The sequence below is a fragment of the Ciconia boyciana genome, chromosome 5, assembly GCF_034638445.1.
Source record: "Ciconia boyciana chromosome 5, ASM3463844v1, whole genome shotgun sequence".
NCBI classification, from domain to species: Eukaryota; Metazoa; Chordata; class Aves; order Ciconiiformes; family Ciconiidae; genus Ciconia; species Ciconia boyciana.
The window spans coordinates 50,162,693-50,183,318 of record NC_132938.1 but is presented as its reverse complement, the minus strand read 5'-3'; the positions used below and the strand labels follow the sequence as shown (position 1 = coordinate 50,183,318).

General features: G+C 38.5%; 1 protein-coding gene across 12 annotated transcripts in view; it reads right to left on the bottom strand.

Annotated features, from left to right (window-relative positions):
• FBXW7 (F-box and WD repeat domain containing 7) overlaps positions 1-20,626 on the bottom strand; it is a 196,065-nt gene that overhangs the window by 110,236 nt on the left and 65,203 nt on the right. The window contains exon 2 of one of the 12 annotated variants that reach the window (XM_072861851.1): positions 17,750-17,830. The exons of the other annotated variants lie outside the window; for them this stretch is intronic. The gene's annotated coding sequence lies outside the window, so the exon portion shown is untranslated. The remainder of the gene's footprint in view (positions 1-17,749; positions 17,831-20,626) is intronic. 12 annotated transcript variants of the gene reach the window in all.

The following is a 20,626-nucleotide window of genomic DNA, read 5'->3' as shown; positions in this document are numbered from 1 at the left end:
AGATTGTAGACCATGTTCTACGAAAAAAAAATATTTTGTGTATGGCTGTGATAGCTAACAATGCAAAACACTACGAGCAAGCAACATACATGCTGTATTAAAGAAAATGTTTAACATATTGATCTGATTACTGGCTACACAGTTTGTATATGCGAAAGATTTTGAACAATAGCAAAGTAACGAGCCAAAACAATCAACATGCAATAACTAGAAACTGAAACTATACAAAGTCAAATGAAGAGTCCACCACCTTCTTTTATAGGTTATGGTAGCGGACAATTATCCTCATGCAAGGACTTAACAAAGACAACATACTTCAGGTAAAGCCACAACTTAAACTAGCATTATGAGCTTTAAACAAAAGTTACAGGAGAATAATCTTGCTGTGTTACACAGGACAGCAATCTTGATCACAGTAACGGACTCCTTGAGTCATAAAATTCTGAGTTGAATATGTTGTACTGAAGAGGAAAATAAACAAACTTTCCGTATTCCATCAGCACAAAATGGTGATTAAGGCAAGATTAACATACAACTTTAAAACCTTTCAATAACTTTTCATCAAAATAAAATACATCATTAACAACGCATCTCATTCTACAAGCATGCATGCTTTTTCTAAGAATGATAAACTACTTCCAAACCTATACACACCCCAAATCTCTCGGTCAACTCCATTATTCACAGCTCCAAGCTCCAGAATAAATTAGCAGCTAGAAAGATTCTCTGTTCCTGGTCTACTATCACCCTGCCCAGCAAAGCTCTGCCAACACTTTGTGGAGCAGCACATGTAACTTTTCTGTTGGATTAGAAATTATCCTGCTCCCTTTTTCAGTCTGTCTAGATACTTCAACAATCAATTCATGTTGTTTATTCAGTGCAAAGTGGTCAAAGTAACCAACACTAAATGAAAGTGCTCCTCTAATTACTTACTTATGTCAAACATAAATCTGACAGCACACAAAAAACTAGATTTAGTATTCATTAAATTTAAAAAAATACCACAATTAAAGTTTCCTGTGCAAAGTTAATTAAGCCCAGCTGCCTCTAATCTTCTTGTGTAGCCAGTTTTAATTATCCCCCTCCCTACTGTAATCTGGCCCCAACTTTGTATGTACCTTCTGAGGCTTTTCATCAAGTCCTTACACCCTGACCTCCCCTCCTAAATGTTTCTGAACAAAGACAATTCCAGTCTTCCCACCGCATATGGTCCACCGTAAGATGTCTCTCCCTTCTGTTCACCTGCTTCTATTAACCCCACAATCCTATTTCAACAGACCTTACCCCTTCTCTCCCTATTTCATCATCCAAACTTACTTTTTTCTCCCAGGACTGCCTCTTAACACAGCTCCCTCTTTAATCCCATGCCTCAGTCTCCCAATCCCTTTTGGCCCACAGTTCTACTTTACAGTCCCAGACACTTTGCTCCATTCTGATCCATTCCCTGCAGAAACTGAAGGGATTTAGATGAGCGACAATAGATAATGATACATGGGTAGTAAGAGCACGACAGAGCAATGTCCCTTGCTATCAGTTATTGGGGACAAACACACAGAAGCCATTAAAAAGAAAATTTTGTTTAATTCTGGGCTGTAGAGACAAAAGGGTATGGAGGACCTATCATGTAATCCTACCTCTTTTGGTAGACACAGGTAAAGTATTTAATAAAGGATAAAATATGAAATAGCACACAAAACCCACTAGAGAATGAGAATACAAAAAGTAGTTTAGGACATGAGTAACTGCCACAAGAATTTACATATATTTAGCAGTACTTAAGCTGAGTGGCATGATAAGGAAATATCAGAGGCAGAAGAGAGATGAATAGACCTTTCATAAGCAAAAGTTTAGAAGAAACAGGTTGAGCTACAAGCAGTCAACATACTTATTCTTCAAATTATGATAAAATATGTATGATCATGTCTAATTGCTTTATACAGATCCAGAATTTTATATCACTAAGAAAACAAGAGTCCAGCACTCGGATTGCATTCTTCTGACCTTCAGCTACATTCATACATAGATTTCCATCTGCAGATGTCCAAACCCTCCTTAAAACTCAACTGCTGAACCAAAGATAAGATTTTCTGTTCAATAGGTCTTTGTCCTGTTAGTGTTGAAGAATAAATTATTCCATTTTATGGATCTATCATTTCTTCTCTTTACATTTATTTTTTTCCATAGTGTTTCCACATGATCTCCATTTGTGCGCATTTAACATCATCACAGAACGTTAACCTTTAATGTCAATTCTTTATTCAGAAACAAATAACGCTGTATTGCATGAGTAAGCGGATGAACAAAACTCTTTTCAGCCATCACTGTAAAAGCCCAGTCTCTTCAATAAAGGTTCACTTAACCCTCACAGATAGTGACCATGGGTAGAGAGTGGGAAAAGCTGCAAAAGGTGCAACATGCTTCCTTGCTGTCTACAGGCAGGGCACACAGGGATTCACCAGCAACACAACCACCTGCGGGGTTCACGCACATACAAACACAGAATCTGGATATGTTACAGCTAAAATGGATTGCACGGATTCTCTTTGCAACAGCAGGAGGAGTGTAAAGTCTTAATGCTTTAAACCAAAAGCCCTTTTCTTCCCTTCTCATGTGTTCTCCTCAAAAACAGGACTGCTCTGGCTAAAATTTTACACCGAAGAGATTGACTCAGAAAGACTTCTTGGGGGGGAGGGGAAGTGTGTGTGTGTGTGGGAGGGGTAGAAATCAATCCGAGTCAAAGTTGTAGCAGTTTTTAACACTCTAGCACTGAGAATCATGCTATAAAATGTATTAATAGAGACCTGATGACAAAATTAAAGCAATCAACACATAACAGGAAGAGAGGAAACCACTGATTTTTTTTCTGTAAACACTTCTCCATAAGTAATTCATGACCTTAATTCTTGTATTTGAAGTGTTAAAAAAATGCCTGCATTTTCCTCATTTCAATAAGGAGAAAAATGTAATAGCAAATAATTAGTGAATAGTGTGTTACACAAATTATGCTTTTACCTTAAAATTTGACACTTTAGAAAATGAGAATTACTGCAAGATACTGTGGTAAGGATGGGGTAGAGATAACAGGGAAATGCAAAAGTGACCCATGAGGAAATTGTTGACATCTTCCATCACCCAGTAATAAGAAAACTGTGTTAAAAAAAAAAAATTCAAAGTCCTTTTCCTCAAAGCTATATCCCAACTGACAAGTTATTAACACCAGTGCAGTGTTACTGAAGAAGAGGGGAGCTCGTGTCTGTTTATCAAGAATCCTGCTCACACCTCTTAGCTCCCGGAAAGCCAAGACCAACAGTAAAAGCACAAAAGTTATTCCTTATTTTTAATTCTGCATTGTTATGTTTTCATCAAGAAAAGTGAATGGATATATTTTAGAATAAAATCATTTAAATTCCTTGAAAGATATAATTGAAGGCAACAACCCACAGCAGGAGGAGATCAGTATTATGACTGATCTTACTGTGTTCATATAAATAATCATGTTATTTTTAGTAGTTATATTAATAATGACTGTTATATAGAAGATGGCTGGTTTGTCTTTTCACTAACAAGTCTTTAAAGAAAAAGGATTAAGCTGTAAAATGTGACAAGTTAACTATCATGTGTGACTAATGAAAGGCTTCTCCCCTTTTCCTCAGAAAAGGGAAAGCAGAAAAAAAAGCTTTGAGTTATTTACACGGTGCCAAGTTTTCCAGCAACTATTGAAAACAAAACAGGCAAGTCCTCCATATAATCCTTCATGCCGCCATTTAATCTTTAATATCGAGCAGTGTCCGTTTTAGACCTCTGCACTAGAAAAGTAAAACACACAACTTTCAATTACATTGTCTCATCCTTTCTGCTTTGACAACTGTACCATTATTTGGGTTCCTACATTAAAATTTTTACCTCTCTAAATAAAAAATTCTTACCTTGTATAATTAATGAATACCTGTTTTTTCACAAATTAGATTACTACAGGAAGCCTATACTACTATTCCTAGCAATATAGCACAAGCATGCTTGTTTGCTTGATTTAGAACAGCAAGTTTCTGTTAATATTTCGGTCTCATGTAAACTATGCCTTCTGTGCATACCAACGAGGAAGAGTTTCTTGCCAAAAGCAAACATTAGATCATACTTATAGCAACATAAACAGTGTATCTTTAGTTACATTAGTTGAGAAGCACGTGGGCTGAAAAATTCTCAGATTAGAAAAATAGGCAGGCAGTTTATTATACTCCCTTCAAATTTAAAGATGCTGTTGCATGCCTACTTAGCAAAGGCTAGAAATGTACAAACAGAATCATCCCAACTCTTACTTCATGATAGATACACATGTAATACAGAATTTCTCTACAAAAAAGATCACGAATCCTCTTACAGTGCAATGGGAGACTAAGCAGTCCTTAAAACTTAACTTTAAGGTTTGGATAACTTTGGGGTTGAATTCACCCCTCTTCCACAAAAGTAAGTAAATGAGGTTTGTGGGTCTGTCGTAGTTGCGATAGCTTTTCAAGCTGGCCCGAAATCTCCACAGCACTAAGCACTGTGTTCCACTTTCTACATGTGCCTTTCTGCCCCCAAACCAGACCACCTATATTCCCCATAACAAAAGTCCTCGCTGTCAGTTTTACAGCATTGTCAACAGGAACAACCGGAACAACAACTGCTTTGGATGGTTTTATGCAGCTCAAGGCCCTTCAACCATAGGAAAGGAGCCTGAGAAGCGATAAGGATGACACTGCTAGTCTTGCTTTCTAGTAGTAAACTTCGGCTAGGCTATGCTGGAGTGCTACTGTATCATGGAAAACGCTACTGAGTTAACACACATGTTAAGCTATGTGTCCAGAACAACCATTCAGTAAACACTTATTTTAAGTAAACAGGCAATGTGATTACTATGCAGAAACAACTACTTTCTTCTCAACTATCTAGGCGAACAGGGATTTTATCTAACAGACAAGAAGCAAGATCCAATCACTGAATGCTGAAATGAGAAAAATCCAAATGGAATTAACTATGAGGATAATTACTCACTGTAATAGCTTACTAGGAAGATAGTAAATTCATCACCACTTTAAGTCTTAAATTAGAAATATATTCCATCTTAGTTTAACACACTCATTCAACAACTGCAGAACATGCAGCACATGCACAGCTACCAAGGCACGGTTAGCTGACTGCCTCTCCCTGGGAATATACACAAACAAGAGCTGCTGTTGTCACCTCCTCTCTGCTCCCATAGTGACATACAGGCAAAACGTATTACCGAACTGCTGATTAAAACCTGCCTAGTTCCAGTGCAAACTTATTTCACAACCACCGAGCTTATCACACAAGCTAGCATGGTATGGCCAAAATGGCCTTAATATAAATTTTTCTTCAACATTGCTGAATGTGGCCCTGGGGCTGGGATGCATTTTGAATGGGAAAACCTACAGACCTTAGCAGTACGATATGCTAAATCGCTTTATGAATCCATTCACATAGCCTGTTACCTAGTGTGGTGCTGCTTTGTGAAGCTGTATCATAAGGGCAATACATAAATAACTTCCAAGCAGCGTTGCTCATTATTAATGCAAACTATTCTGAAGGCAAAAGCAAAACAGCATTTGGCAGCAAGAACGCTGCCATTAAGACGTTTGGTCTGAAAACCTCAAAGTGATTCATAGAGTACCCAACTGACTTCTCTGTCTCGGTTTCTTTCCTGTCCATTAATCATAAAAGTCATTTTGGGTACATTTCCCCAAATTATGGGTTTTACTGATACCGAATTGTAATTTTACCAGATGGCTGGTGTCAGCTTCTGGCAAAACGGCAGCATGATTTCTTGGACTGAATCTCCACTTCAAATGCTGCAGAAGTGCAGCACAAGCAGGCAGACATGCAGAACAGCAGAGATAGCAAAAAAAGGGTCAACTTAGAACACAAAGCAGAAAAGATGGACCAAAAAAAGGTCATCTTTAACTGAAGTGGGGGGAATAGACCTTGAGAACAAATAGCAACTAAATTTAGTTTAATTTAAACTTAATTTAGTTAAATTTAAATGGGAGGAAGGGTAAATTAACACCAAGTACTAAACTCTCCCCTACCTCAGAGCTGTTGGAGATAGACACCTCTAATGTGGAAAGACAACACACAAACAGGTGGGAACACTTATACCCTTTACACTGAAAAGCATTCTAGTGGTTAAAAAGAAAATGACAGCAGGATTGAAGCTGAGGAAAGTGAGAATCAAGAGCAGTAACTACTATTAGAGAACAACTGTATTTCATCAATTAAAAAAAGTTTAAAATAAATACCCCCTTTTCAAGCAGCTCTTATACTACCTCTAATCACCAAGAATAATCAACTCCCTTTACTCCCAAGAAGCTTCAAGGCACAGAACAGTATTTTCAAGCCTCTTAATAATGACTAATGAAGTAAAGGAGAAGCAACGCAGGTTATGCCATGAAAAGTACAATCTCTTTATTCTGTTCTGACACAGGCTTCTGCATCAGGCTAACCTTCTAGAAAAGATTATCAGGTTATTGTGAAAATAAAGAATACCCTAAGAGATTAACTAGCCATCTATTAATTTGAACACTACACTTTTTTTTAATATTTTTTTTTAAATTCCCAGTTGTTCTATATTAATTGAAGCATACAAGGAGATGACAGACAAGGGAAAAAGAACAAAACCCCCAAGTCTTGCCAAGCTGTCATCAACAACATTTTCTACCTCAAGATCCATAGTGGACAATGCTTATTCCAGGCTACTGCCAAAAATTTCTATTTTAATTTCCTGTTTTCCGTTGCCTATTCTTTAAAGAAAGTCTGAAGGATGATTATCTACAATATTCAGCTGTCATGTAGTCCTAATTGCTAGGAAAAAAATGAAGTAATTCTATCAGTACTGTTAAAGCAGCTGGGAGTAAAAGACTGTTATGGACAAAGATAATTTCTTATTTTGTTTAATTCAGCAGAGTTATAAAGTGAATTTCTGAGATAAGAAAAGGTAACTGGGGATCAGGTTCGGGTAGAAAACATGCTTCATGCAAGCAACACAAGATATTAACACTGGTGTATTTTATCGTTTTGGTGGGGAAAAGTAGAGCTCAGCCTCATTCCTGTGAGCTTGCTCTAAAAGAACAAGGAGTAATATATATTTTATGAAGAATGCCTATCTGTCGACAGTCCCAATTCATATCTTATGAAATGTTCAGCTGTGTATATTCAATCAGATTTTGTGCAGTATCCGCTGGGCAATATTGTCTCCATTCTGAATACCGTATTTTCAAAGATGAACTCCAGAATCATGTACTTTCTTTCAGAGCTAGTCAATGAACTCGTTAAATGCCTTTGCATCAACATCCCATAAGGAGCCTTTGACCTGCACTTTTTTCCTTTTAATAAAAGCAAGAAATACAAAGAGAAACAGAACGGCAACATTTACCAGACTTGCTGAAATCTGTTAATACATTGGTTTGTCTGCATTTTCAGCATCTTCAGCAGTAGAAAGACATAAGTAAAACAAGGTCACATACTATCAGGACACAGTAGAACAAATTCCCCTTCCTGGTGTCTCACTTAAAAGCAAAAAAAAAAAAACCAACCAAACCCACAACCAATTACAGTCTCCACATGGTATTAAAAAAAAAAATCAAATGCCTTCTCGTTAACCTCGCGTCTCCAGAACATTGCCTACCACACATTGGTTCCTAAGTGTTACGTTCTTTGTGTCATGGGGAAACTTTCCAGCAGTAGATCTAAAATCTGACCTTGCAGAACAACAAGGCACTTGCTGACAAACAGCATGCGAGATTGCCAGGTTTGAAGGAAGATGATATCCCAACCTGTCTAAAAGAATCTGGCCCCAGCCCAAACAGACTCTCAGCAAGCTCCACTGGAGAAATGGAAATGGTTGCAATTATTGTTATTGATTTAATGCCCTTAAAATGGCTCTCTGAGAATCTTATTTCAGTAACTGATTAAGCAGTATGGTTCAGCAGCATGGTTCAGCAGCAGGGCATTTGCCTAACAACCTACGGAAACCTAAATTTACTGGGCCAAACTATTTCTGGGACCAAGAAAGTAATTTTTTGTATCTGCACGACCAGAGGTGAAAGCACATGCCTGGATAAGAATGTAAGGTGGCCTACGGTATTAATGTCAGGCAGGCATTCAAACTTTCTTTCAAATCCTATGAAGCCATCAACTCTAAATATTCTATGTTTCTGCTCTACAGTACTTTCCTACTACAGAAAGGTGGTGTGAATACAAGCAGTAAAAAGAGCTGAGTCCAACGCAGGAATGCACTGACCACAGATACAGTGAACAAATAAATTATTTACCTGAACTACCAACTAAAAGAGATACTGATACAGCCTGTACAAATACAAACAACCTTAAAATTTGAAATCGGGATCATAATTTGAATGGATAAAAATCCTTTTCAGAGACTAATGTAATTTAAGATGCTGTTACTGCTCTGCCACAGGATATTTTCAGTGGAGCTTCACTGAAGTTAACTGAGTGTCCTGTAACCCATTCCAGACAAAATTAGGCAAGTCAATTTAAACTCACCGGTTTCCTCTGACTTATATGATGTTATATGATGCACAGGATTAAGAATGACTGATGTGAACTGTTGTAAGGACAGCAGACCTTACATCCTTCCAGTAGAGAGCAGGTAACAGCTAGGGACCAATTAACATCTTACACCACCGCAAAATAAACACCTACCCATAAACTTAAAGCTACACTCTTCAATAAAAGCAAGCCATGCTTCATTGCTAGCATTATGGGTCTAAAATTGACTGTTGTCAGAAGTCTCACCAAACCACCGGTCTGTTAGAGTTGGCACGCATGAGCCACCGTTTCTTATGCCTATGTGGAAAGGCATGCAGGGCTAGGTCAGTTTCTGTGCAACAGTGAACCCGTCACACAATGGCAGCTGCAAAGAGAAAAAGGCTCCGATGTCATTGCCTCGATCCATCTTTACTGCAGGCCTATCTAAATTCCTGACTTTTCAAGGGCATTGTCGGTGCAGATTCATGTAAGTGAGGAGTAATCACTATCCTTCACGGACAGCAGTGCTAAACAGTATCAGCTATATTGATCAAATACAGACTGCACTACTCCCCTGGTGTCACTACACCAAACCTGGTGTCTGCCCTTGCTGCTACATCAGGTGTATAGCGTTCCACAAAGGTCAGCTGCTATGCTGATCTTGGAGACCAGCATATTTCTGAAGCAAGTAGATGAAGTTGCTCAGGCCCTAGTGAAGTGTGTGTTGATGTTCAGAAGGAGAGACTTGCCAGATTGCTGGTAACAGGCGGAAATCCAAAGCAGTTCAGATGGTACAATCTGTGAGACAAGTTGGTTTGTCTCCTATGTGCCACAGGGACCCATAACACAATAGGGAAGGGAGCCTGAAGAGTCAAACCCCGTCGACAAGAGAACAGAGCTCTGGATGCACTGAACAGGCAAGGCACATTTCTGGGTTGGTTGTTTATTTTCTAACAGAGAAAGCTGTTCAAGAAAAAGACTTGTGAAATAACTGACTGATTTAAACCAAATTTTGAGGCCATTAGCCAACTAATTCAGAACGTGATTTTATCACTACCATGTAAGTGTGATGTGTGGAACAGTCCAGCTGCTAACAGTTGTATTTCACTACAACTGTTTCTACTGATAGAATGCCAAATTGGGTGACTCTGAATAAAAAAATTGGTTGTCGGTAACAAAAGCACCATCAAAAACAGTGCATCTATATTTGTCCTTACTGGAAAACCTGGCTGATTAGGTTATGTCGTATGACAGGCATAGCTTGAAGCCTGCAAAATGGACCTTACAGTAACCATTCTCACTGCAGCAGCCCAAAAAGGCTTTTAGTAACTGTAAGGCACTCTCACTAAACAGCTCAAATTTTCAAAAGGTCCAGTCCTCCATTGAGGAAAACAGAATATAGTACAAACCATGCTGGCAATGTGAAGTCCAAGTCATCCATCATGGCCTTCGAGTCTGTGCCTGTCTTAATTTTTCTTATAATCTAATGTGGGCTTCCATGTTCTCAGATGCAAGGCTGATTAACAAATGGTACCGTTCTGTCCAAAGTTCAGAAATCACTTTTGGGTCACCTGGACATAGGAGTTAGCTATTTGCTCAATAGAAGCAATGATTAGGTATAAATTGTAAAATGGTACAAAAAATACAGTTGAACTTTCTAAGGTGTTTGCATTTCCATTCCTATCATCTCGACACCTGGGAAATATCTAGCAAATAAATTTTCTTTCTCCAATAAGAATCCTGGAAAGAAACTAGGCTTTAAGAAATGCTTTCATTTCCTGGTGACATTACTCATAGATTTTTATCAAAGCCTGGCAAGAACATATTTTCTACTTGTAACAATGCAGGGCTCGTGTACCGAAATCCATTTCCACAGAGCTCATAGCCATTCTCAAAGGTATTGCAGTTAACATGGGGTAATGGAACCAATGGGGTTCACAGATCTACACTTACTCCTCAGATACTAGTGAGATCAAGCATACATTTCCAAGATATCTCATCTTCATGGGTGGGCATTGACCTGAAACCCTCAAGCTCTTTTAGGTGCTTCTGGTATCTTGTTTCAATATGTGAAATAACTGCTTTGACACTGAGAGCATCAACTGTCAGGACCATGGCTGTTCTCAGCAGCAGCTCCTGCACTCAATGTTGACTTCTCTGTTGAGGAACTGACCATTTTAAAACTACTGGTCAGTGTAAATTTAGTCAGTTTTGGTTCTTTTTGGAACTTCTGACCCAAAGCCACTTTTTACAGACTGCCCAAAACCAGTCTTTCATTCCTTGATTTTTGAGTCTGTGTGTGGGGAAAAAAAAAAAAGAAACCTGCTGCACATCTGGCTTGGGAGGTGGAACTGTCCCAGAGAGCAACATCTGCCATGCTCAGCACTAAGGCTCACTAGAATCATAGAAGAATCATAGAATCATAGAATCATTAAGGTTGGAAAAGACCTCTAAGATCGTCTAGTCCAACCATCAACCCAACACCTCCATGCCTACTAGAAAGAAATCTTAACAGATTTGGAGCTGTCTGTTTTAAAGGACTTGTTAGAAGTGGACAGGAGGAGGCTACTTAAAAGTCTGATCCCAAGTCTATTCAGTCCCAGATTATACATTTACAAGACAGAATGCATTCAGGAAACTTTTTCTGAAGATTCATAACATCTGGAAAAGGCTCGACTCACAGTAGCAGGACAGCAGTCTGGACATCACTACATCTTTCTGCCACTGGTGAAGGAACAGAGATTGGATGATGAGTGCTCCATCATTTATACCCCAACATGGAAGTATTAAGCAGCTCAGATGCAGGTACCATCCATCAACAAGAGATGGTTGACTTAGTAGAAATCACATTGCCAACCTCAAGAAAGCATGAGATTTTTATAAGCTTGCACAGAAATTCTCCTAGTTATGCAACAGAACTTGGCGACATCTCTGAAAAATGAAAGAAAGCTTCAGAAGATTTTCTAGCAGGACTTTTTCAAAATATAACAAATCAACTTCAAAAGTCTGACAGCAGTTTTTTAACAGATATTTTTGAAAGATCATTTAGTTGTTCTTTTTCCTTTTTAGTTGTGCGCATAAGATTCCAGCGGGAACTGAAATATTAGATGAACTTTTTATAGCCAGAGATATACTAGGACTAAAACAAGTATCATAGGGAAATCCTAGCTCACTGAATTAAGAGATAAAACTGCAACAAAGCACTCGTATATTAAAAAGTTTAGAATAGGTAATATTCTAAAGCAGCTACTAGAAAGGAAGTGCTCAGCAAGCTCCCCAGCACGCTTATTCTGTACACAATTTATTTTGTTTTCCAAGTAGACTTCCTGACACATTAAAATAAGCTATCTGAAGAAACTTTCAGAAAGGATTGTAGACAGACATGCATATACTCTTCCTGAGGCGTACCTCAGCCTCTCACACCCAACCTGCTTATCACTGCATCCAACCAGATCTCCTGGCGTACCTGCGCACATAAGCATCACTAATCCACTTCAGTCAGAATGAGCCAGCTTAGCTTACAAGTTTAAATTCTCAGCTAAGCAGATTCATTTTGCCTGAAACAGATTAGGAAGCACTCGCACGAGCAGTTCCACAAACAGATTAGAGACGTGAACAATCTCCTTCAGCAGGGGGACAAGACAGGCAGCACACAGCTGTAACCTGCTATCAGCCCAGCTGAACCTGAACTGAATGCCCACTGCAGCCCAGCAATGTCCACCTGGGAAATCAGTAAGAGCTCACTTCAGATTCACGGTCTGTTCTGTTTCATAGCTTCCCCGTGTTGATAAGACCCATCAAAAGTGAACCAAGGACATCACCCCTAGTCTTAGAAAGTAGCTGGCATCTACAGCCTACGAAGTCTGAGACAAAACACATATCTCAGAAATCGTAAGAACCATACAAGTGATGTTTAGCGATTAACTGCTAGCACTTCTCTTATTTAAGCAGAGAACAAGCTGTAAGCACAATTAAAATGTTAAATATTTTCCAGGGGACAAAATTTTTTTATTGTTATTTTTGTTTGATAAACAGATGAGGAAGAGTGCTGGTCAACTGGAATCTCCAGAAAGTTCCTATCTCACTACCCTAATTCGTGGGCTTCCTGCTTCTTTGGCAGTCACCTTCATAAGTGAGCGTCCTGAGAAAGCTCATGAGGACAGATAATTTCAAGGGAAAGAAAAAAAAAATGTCCATGCATATATCCAGATAGCAAACTCACCACAGAATTTATTACTGGGCCAGAGTGCTTAACTCCCAAAACAGTTTTAAAAGATTTTTTTTTAAACTTCCTTAAATCGTTAAAATAACCTCAGAAGTTTAACAAAATATAAGCCAAATCTGCATATACTCTGAAAGCATAAGCAAAGATATCACCAATCCCTTCATCAGTGGCTTCAAGATGTGCCATGCAAGGGCATATGCATTCCACAACTGGAACTATGGAAAAGAGTCTTTCTAAAGGTAAAGGATTTAGTATTTTTGCTACCATTATGTTGCATTCACATATGTCTGCTTCTGTTCTGCTACCACTTCTTGCTATTCACTTCTTGGAGAAGGTCTGAAATAACCATTTTGCCCTAGCATTCTTCATCTGCAAGCAGAAAGCAAAGCGATCAGTTTATACACAGGGAGAGCCTGAGATGCATGCAGACATACAGACAGGACAGGTAAACTATTCAGACTGATGACCAAAAATAAGGAACTGAAAAGCTAAACCTCTGAAACCTATTACAAAAAAAACCTTACCCTTTTCTAAACACCTTCCATGTTAACAAGATTGTGCTGAACCATCCAATGAACAACTGGGTAGGAGAGGCGGGTGTTTTTTTACTTAGAACATCCCTCAAGGAACTGAACATCATCAAGAACCTTCCCATCCTTTGTTTTGTTTTGTTTTGTGGTTTGTTTTTGTTTTTTTTTTTAAAACAAAGCAGGGATGTGTGGGAGAGATTATAATGTAAGATACTTCATGAAGATGCAATAAATTTAACATGATTGAAGAATTAGGAATTTTGAGCTACAAAAAAAGAGTACCACTGTTCAGGAGTACATGCTGCTCTTATCAAATCCTCATCAATAAGCAGCAATGGGAAAGATCACAACTGAACGCAGAAACAGCCACAGACTTTTGATATTCACAAATGTTGTAGTAAAGTAGATGAAATAAAACACAGGTCAATCTATGCCAACTGAATCTCTGTGTTCCAGTAGCAGCAGTGCCATACACTATTTCAAAAGTGATCTGGAATCAGCCACCCATTAACACAAAACCCTCAAAAATCAACGCTTGTACCTCATGCATTCATTTGTATTTTATAAAGGACTTGTTACTGTAAGTTTACAAGATATGATGAGAAGTCCAAAATATCTGAAGAGAAGATTCTTTGTTTATTCTGAAAAGTATCTGCAGTTGGTTTTGAGCATTCATTTATTTGCTTATGTAATGACCTTGGTGACTGTATGCTTCAGTAGTAATGAATGACAGCAGGGGTAGTGAAAGATAATAAAGAAGTGGCATGTAAAAGCTCCACCCTATCTGTTGAAAGAAAATCTGAGGCGGAAGAAAGACTGACATGTCTTTCCAAGTGTTAACATATCCTACAAAAGGCTCTAGGAAGTGAATCTATCCCTGCTTGTTCACATATTACATTTACCATTTCCACTATAAAATACCCCATGGCTGAAATGCTCAGTACTGCTCGGCAGCCTTAGCGCATTTCTGAAAAGTCTGTTCAAGTCCTTAGGATCTACAGGAGCAGAACAACCACAGAGCTTGCTTCTTAGTATACATGTATCACCTCCAAATTAGTTATCAATAAGCTTCATACCCAGTACGTAAACATTAAATCCAAATGCAGATGCTTTCATTTGCCCTTCACAGGGCAAATCCTTTCTCCAAGTACAGGTTTGACAAATACTAGGATCTCCCACTGTCAATACACAGGTACCTTTCCAGAGAGAATGAGCCAAGTGGCTCTTGTACAGCAGAGTCCATCATTTATACTGCCTAAAGGACAGTATTTGCTCAACAGAATTTGCAAATCTCAGACCAAGAAGAGAAGGAATATGTAAAATCAAGATAGACAATCAGCTGCTTGCAATAGGATAGATATGCTGCTTATAAGTTCCTCCACTACTGTTTAAGGAAATTAGAAGCAGTAACACGGGAAAGTGGGACTTTATGAGACCACAGCAAAACTGTGTTTTTAAAATAAATTGGAAGGTGAAGGTAGAAGCTGTGTGTCACAACAGAGAATATTCCAGGCAGACGTGGCAGCGTAAAACGAAGTGAAGTAAGCATAAGGGGATAGCAAGGAAAAAAAATGTCAGGAGTAGAATAAGTTGGACAATATAAGGTCTCAGATGAGTTATAGATAATTCATTACTAGATATAGAGTAAACAGGATCAGATCTGTTCAGTGCCTGTAACCAAGAAAGTGCATTATTGATCTACTGTATTATGCAGGGCTTGGAAAACGACAACTTAGGAGTAAGTGTTCCAGCATATCAATTTTTATATTTAGTAACAGCTGAAACAAGCAGAAATGGACACTTCATAACATTAGTACTTGATTGTTTATTTTATGCTTCGAGATAAATTGGCTTTGTGCACCCAGAAGAGGAACACTGTCATAAAGGCCAAGAACTCAATTCCTTAATTTAATAATATTTAAAGCTTCTCTAACAATGGAGATGAAGGGAATCCAAGCAGCATTGTCCTTGCAACATATTATTGATACTGTTAGGACAAGACTTTCATAATGGAAACTAACAATTAAGATGTTAAACCAGTCAGTCAGTGAAGTTCACCAACTAGACTAATTAAGGTCTAAAGTAGTTGCAGTGTTTAGAAGCAAGTATTTTCAGAAAGTCTTTATCTCTCTGAACTCCTTCGATTTGACATACCCAACATATGCTTGTGTAAATCTGCGTACAATCCTGAAACGTCAAGGCTGCTAAAGCACAACCCAAGTTTCACATCATATGAAAGCAGCAAAAGTCTATTCACCTTTGTATGGGACTCTTAGCAAGAGCCAAGTTATTTGGATCCTGTTGTAGATCTGTCATACCAGCTCTAAAGAGAGTTATTGACCAAGTAAATGAGCAAAAACAAATTCAAGACTAGAAGATTACAAACAACAGGCCCTCTCATTGTGACTAGTAGAGATAAAAATTTGACCTTGGGACAGCGATCAATTTTATAGAATTAAAAAACATGAAATACCAAAATAATGCCTTTTTGAATTCTACCTGAGAAAATGCAAGGACTGTACTACAATCTTTGCATGAAAATTAAATCAAATGTTCTGTTTGTGATAGATTTTGCCTGATACCAGAAGCTTTTTGCCAGCCATCAGTACAATCATTAATATAAACCAACTAAGAGAAGACAAAGGTCTTCATGTATTCGCAATACTTGCCTGTATTTACTGTTGTAGTAAGCTTTACTGTGGAAAATAGCGGACTTGTGGTTCTAGGCATATCAGTCCTACTACTGTGATAGATGGCCTGTCAAGATACAATAACCACTGTATACTTACACATTAAAAAAGAAGCCTAAATTTATATAGCAGTAGTACCTGCCTTCCTCAGCATCAAGGATATCTTCACCGGCCATCTGAGAACTTGCTTTTTAAAACCAAAAGTATAATTGCATTCAAACAGCATGAGTAAATGCACAAAATCTGTTATTTGTGAATAGAAGTGGTTAAATAAAGTGCAAAAATACCAGTGTGTCGTTACTGTTCCCTCCTCAAAAAACTATGACAACTACAACTGCAAGTGAAGTTTGATGCCATCTGTCACCTAATTACACCTTATATAATATATGTCATCAGGACATTTACCATAGCCATCAGTCTGCAAGTGATGGCACAAGATTTAAGTATTCAGCTACCTACATTTTCCTGCTCATGGAACCAGTCACAAATATCTGTAAAGCTGCATGTGGCTAATACAAAATCTTTTCAGATGCAATGGCTAAAATAAATTGATAACAGACAGCCAATGAACTGCCATCACCTTTTTATTTCTCAGCTATTTCCACAAGCAGGTACTTGTTGTATGCATTATTTTCTATAGTTCCTACACTTAGAATTTTAATTCTGAGACTCAAAGATCAACTACACGCATTGGAATAGCATCCACTTCCTTCAGCATGTGAAGATCTAGCACATGTAGGAAATTTTAAAAGTGTGCTTCTTGCATCAGCAGAGAAGAGAGGACATTAAGAGCCTGTTCTATAAGTTACAAGAATGTGATGCCACTGGCTTTCAGCACTTCTGCAACCCACTATTCCACAACCAGCCACTCTGTGCACTAACACAGAATGAGGCAGCCTCATCTACTGACTTGTAGAGAAATCAAATCCTGTGCCCACTTGCTGCTGCTGGCGCATTCAGTACATCAAATGGCAGCTGAAGTGCTTAGTACTTCTTAAGACTTTGTTGTGAGAACTTCGATATGTTTTATCCTGAATTTGACTGGATCTATATAATGAAGTTTACACTGACTTCAAAGTAGACAAAATCCCCAAAAATGTCCTGATTAAATTCTTTCCAGAGGCTCTGCACTCCCTTAACTCTACTCTTTACCTGTTTTACAGTCTGCTTTCATGTTTAATTTTCCCTGTATTTGTACAGTCTGAAAAAAATATCAGATTCTTCTCTGTTCAAGAAGAGATGAAACTTAGCCACCCATAGCAAAGCTGAGAATAAATAATAGCTGTTAGAAAATGCCAGACTACCCTGTTGTGTATTGGCTGACCAGGACGTTTGCATAAAAGCACTCACCTCTCTAATGGAAAACAATGCCTGCTCTACACTATAGATTCCTCTTACTCTTAACGTGCCATCTCCTCCCTTTACTCAGATGTGATGCAACAAGGGACAAGATCTGGCTTGGTGTGTTTCGAGAAAGCATAGTCACTGACATAAAATGAGCTAATGTCTCTGATACGTCAATATACTTTTTGTATCTTTGTTCTCTCGGAACAGGGTTCATAGCTGGTTTTTGTTTGGTGGTAGTGGGGGCATTGTTTTGTTTGGGGATTTTTTTAGATGCCATGGGATCATAAAGGATCTGAAACATTCCAAAACCCAAGTCATTTTTGCTATCTTTGCTGGCCGCTGAGTCAATGTAACAGCTCAGAACCATTAAATGTAGTTTCCAATAAAAACCACTCTGCTTCTTTGCCTACCTTTTTCCACAGATAGAAGGCTGCTATTTTACTTTATTTACAAAAGTAAAGGTCCGCAAGCAACTTGAAAGTAGAGTACTTCTGGGGAAAAAAAATAAAATATTTTCATGTAAACAACTAGCATTATAGAATAGCAAAAGGATTAATGTTATATGTTGTATAAAACAGGTTTGAGGAAGCTAGAATTCGAGACTGAAACATAAAAATCCATTATGTTCTTCATAAAAAAAGATGCCTCTTCTGCGAGTTTGTCCACAATAGAAGTTATGGTCACCAAATGGCCAGGAACTTCTCCATCTGGGAAAGATTACTCCACATTTCTAATAAGAATCAAACTGGGAAGTGGAAATTTTTTGTCTCTTCAGGATGACAATTATCCTTACATGCAGTATTATTTTTTCCCAGAATTCTGTGGGTTTAGAAGCTCTACAAAGATGAAGTACAGCAAAACCATGTTACCTACTCATTCTTCTAAAGAAAAAAGTGCCAGGTGTGCAAAATGTTAAGCAAGATGTTAAGCTGAAACCAGGACAACAAAGTACTTAAAAATTAACCTGCATACAGGCACCAGTGCTCCCATCTGATCATAAGAAACTTTTAAAGGAGAAGCTACTAATGTATATGTACACATAAGCAAGACAAAATAATCTTGGTTACAAAAATGGAATGAGAGAGGAGTGTAGACCAACAATACTTGCAAAACTTAATCGGTTTTTAACTGCCAGTTGTTGCTGCTTTCTTGAGCTCCAAAACAAAAACTGACACCAAGTGAGCTGCAAGTAGATATATAGAGACACATAGATATTTAAAATAAATAGATATATAAATAAAATTGAGCATCAAACGGGCATGAGGAGCAGGCAGAATCTATCCCCATTATTCACTTGAATTAGGTTAAGTGGCTTGCCAATTCAGGTTTTGTTTCAAATTCAGCTGGCACGCCATACTAATTCCGATGCCATGCACTGACTTAGCAACACGATTTGTACATCTTAAGATCTTGAATTGCTCGTGTTATGCAAGGTATCTTTCTAAGTAGAGAAAAGAATTAGTGACCAATCTTTCATCAGTAAATTACCACTCAAAATTAGAGGTTGTTACAGCTTTAAGAGAAATAAATGACAGAACTGCTTTCCCAGCTCCCGTACTACCCCTCAGTACATGTTGTCTAGCTGTTTCCTTTCTTCCTCAATTTATGCCACCTAACCAAAACCTGCTCAAGAAAAATATTTTGTTGTCACTCCAGATACTGTGAGAAATAGCTGTGGCTGTGGGCGGAAAGCAGATGGAAAATGCTTTTGTATACATTAAGTTATGACATGTTCAGGAAGCCTCTTCTACTCCCCATCCTGAATTTCAAGTATGGGCATAGGCGTTTGGAGGAAGGAAAGGTGTAATCTGCATCCTTCGGGGAGACTGGAGGGGGGAAAGGGACAAACTGACTATTACTGACAACTATGCATCTGGGAGCCAGCACAGTGGGAAGTGGAAAGCAAACAATGGAAGTGACCAGGCAAGCAGATGGAGCCAAAAAGCTTGGGGGGAAAAAAATAATCAAGTGACAGCTGCATTAGTTGGCACATAGTCCCCAATGGTTGGCAAAGACGCTACACACATACTTGTGAAGAAGCGGCACAGAAGAAACTGAAGCAATAAGGTCCCTCCTTCTGTAAAGAAGAGGCTACAGAGGCCATTTTGTTAAAAAGTGTTAAAAAGATAGGAATCAGACCTAAGTTTTATCCCAACTCCAGATGTGAGAATCTAGGTGAGTCACTATCTTCCTCGTGCCTTATTTCTCCAGCTATACCAAGTCGGAATCATCTTTTTACAGTACTTGGAATACCCATACAAATGTTTTGCCACCTTTCAGCCACTTGAGACTTAACATTTCTTTGTGCTCTTCCCACAAAGGAAATACTATGTGGAGAAAATGTGATCTAGTGGGAAAGCAGCTGAATTCAGTCTGAGGAGACTTGGTTTCCACACTCAGATTTGCCAGGGGCCTGAAGAGGGACCTTCAGCCTCTTCACTTCCAGAGTCTGTTTCCCCATTTATAAAGTGAGATTTATTACGTATACTTCCCTGCAAAAAGGCTTTGAAAAAGTGAAAGGTAAAAAAAGGATCAAGAATCTCGTTGCCTTGTCAGTACAACTTCTTCCTGCACATGCATTACAATAGAGTCTCACGTATCAATTTTTGCCCTCAGGGCCTATCAACATGCCCACAGAACGCAAACAAGGTGTATTTAGTGAGGTATTTTCTACCCTCATTATTCAGTGGAAGTTTCCAGGGTATATTTTATTATACATATTTTCTAGGTTGCTCAATGCTATGGTATGTATGTACATTTCATAGTTAACTGCTTTATCTTAGCAACAAACGTAAAGTGAAAGAGTGATTTTGTCTCCCTTCTGCAGACGGGCCTGCACAGACTTCAGCACAGTTGGACTACATTGGACTTCACTGTGATATCAAGCTCCTGTGAAACCCAGACTTGTATCTATAGCAATGTCAGAGTTCAAAGCACAGCTACACTACAACTCTGACTCTTCAAATTCAATTTTTTGAGTGCTACACCTCTTCCCTCTTCTTTTCACTTGTTGCACCCATCGCCAGTTCCCTGTGCTGATGATGTTTCTTTTTCCTCTAGCATTTTCCCATCCCAGGAGGGCCCAATGACCAGGCTAACACCTGGCCGTAAAACAAAAAAAAACCAAAAAAGTCAAAAGATCATAAAGTCTGTATGTTAGGCTTCGTTAGACAGATGAGAAATGAAGAAACACACACATGAGCATTATCAGAGCGAAATTTGATGAGGGGGATTTAAACCAGCATTTCCTTCTCCTCAGTACAGCATTGTACCAAGAAAGCACAGAG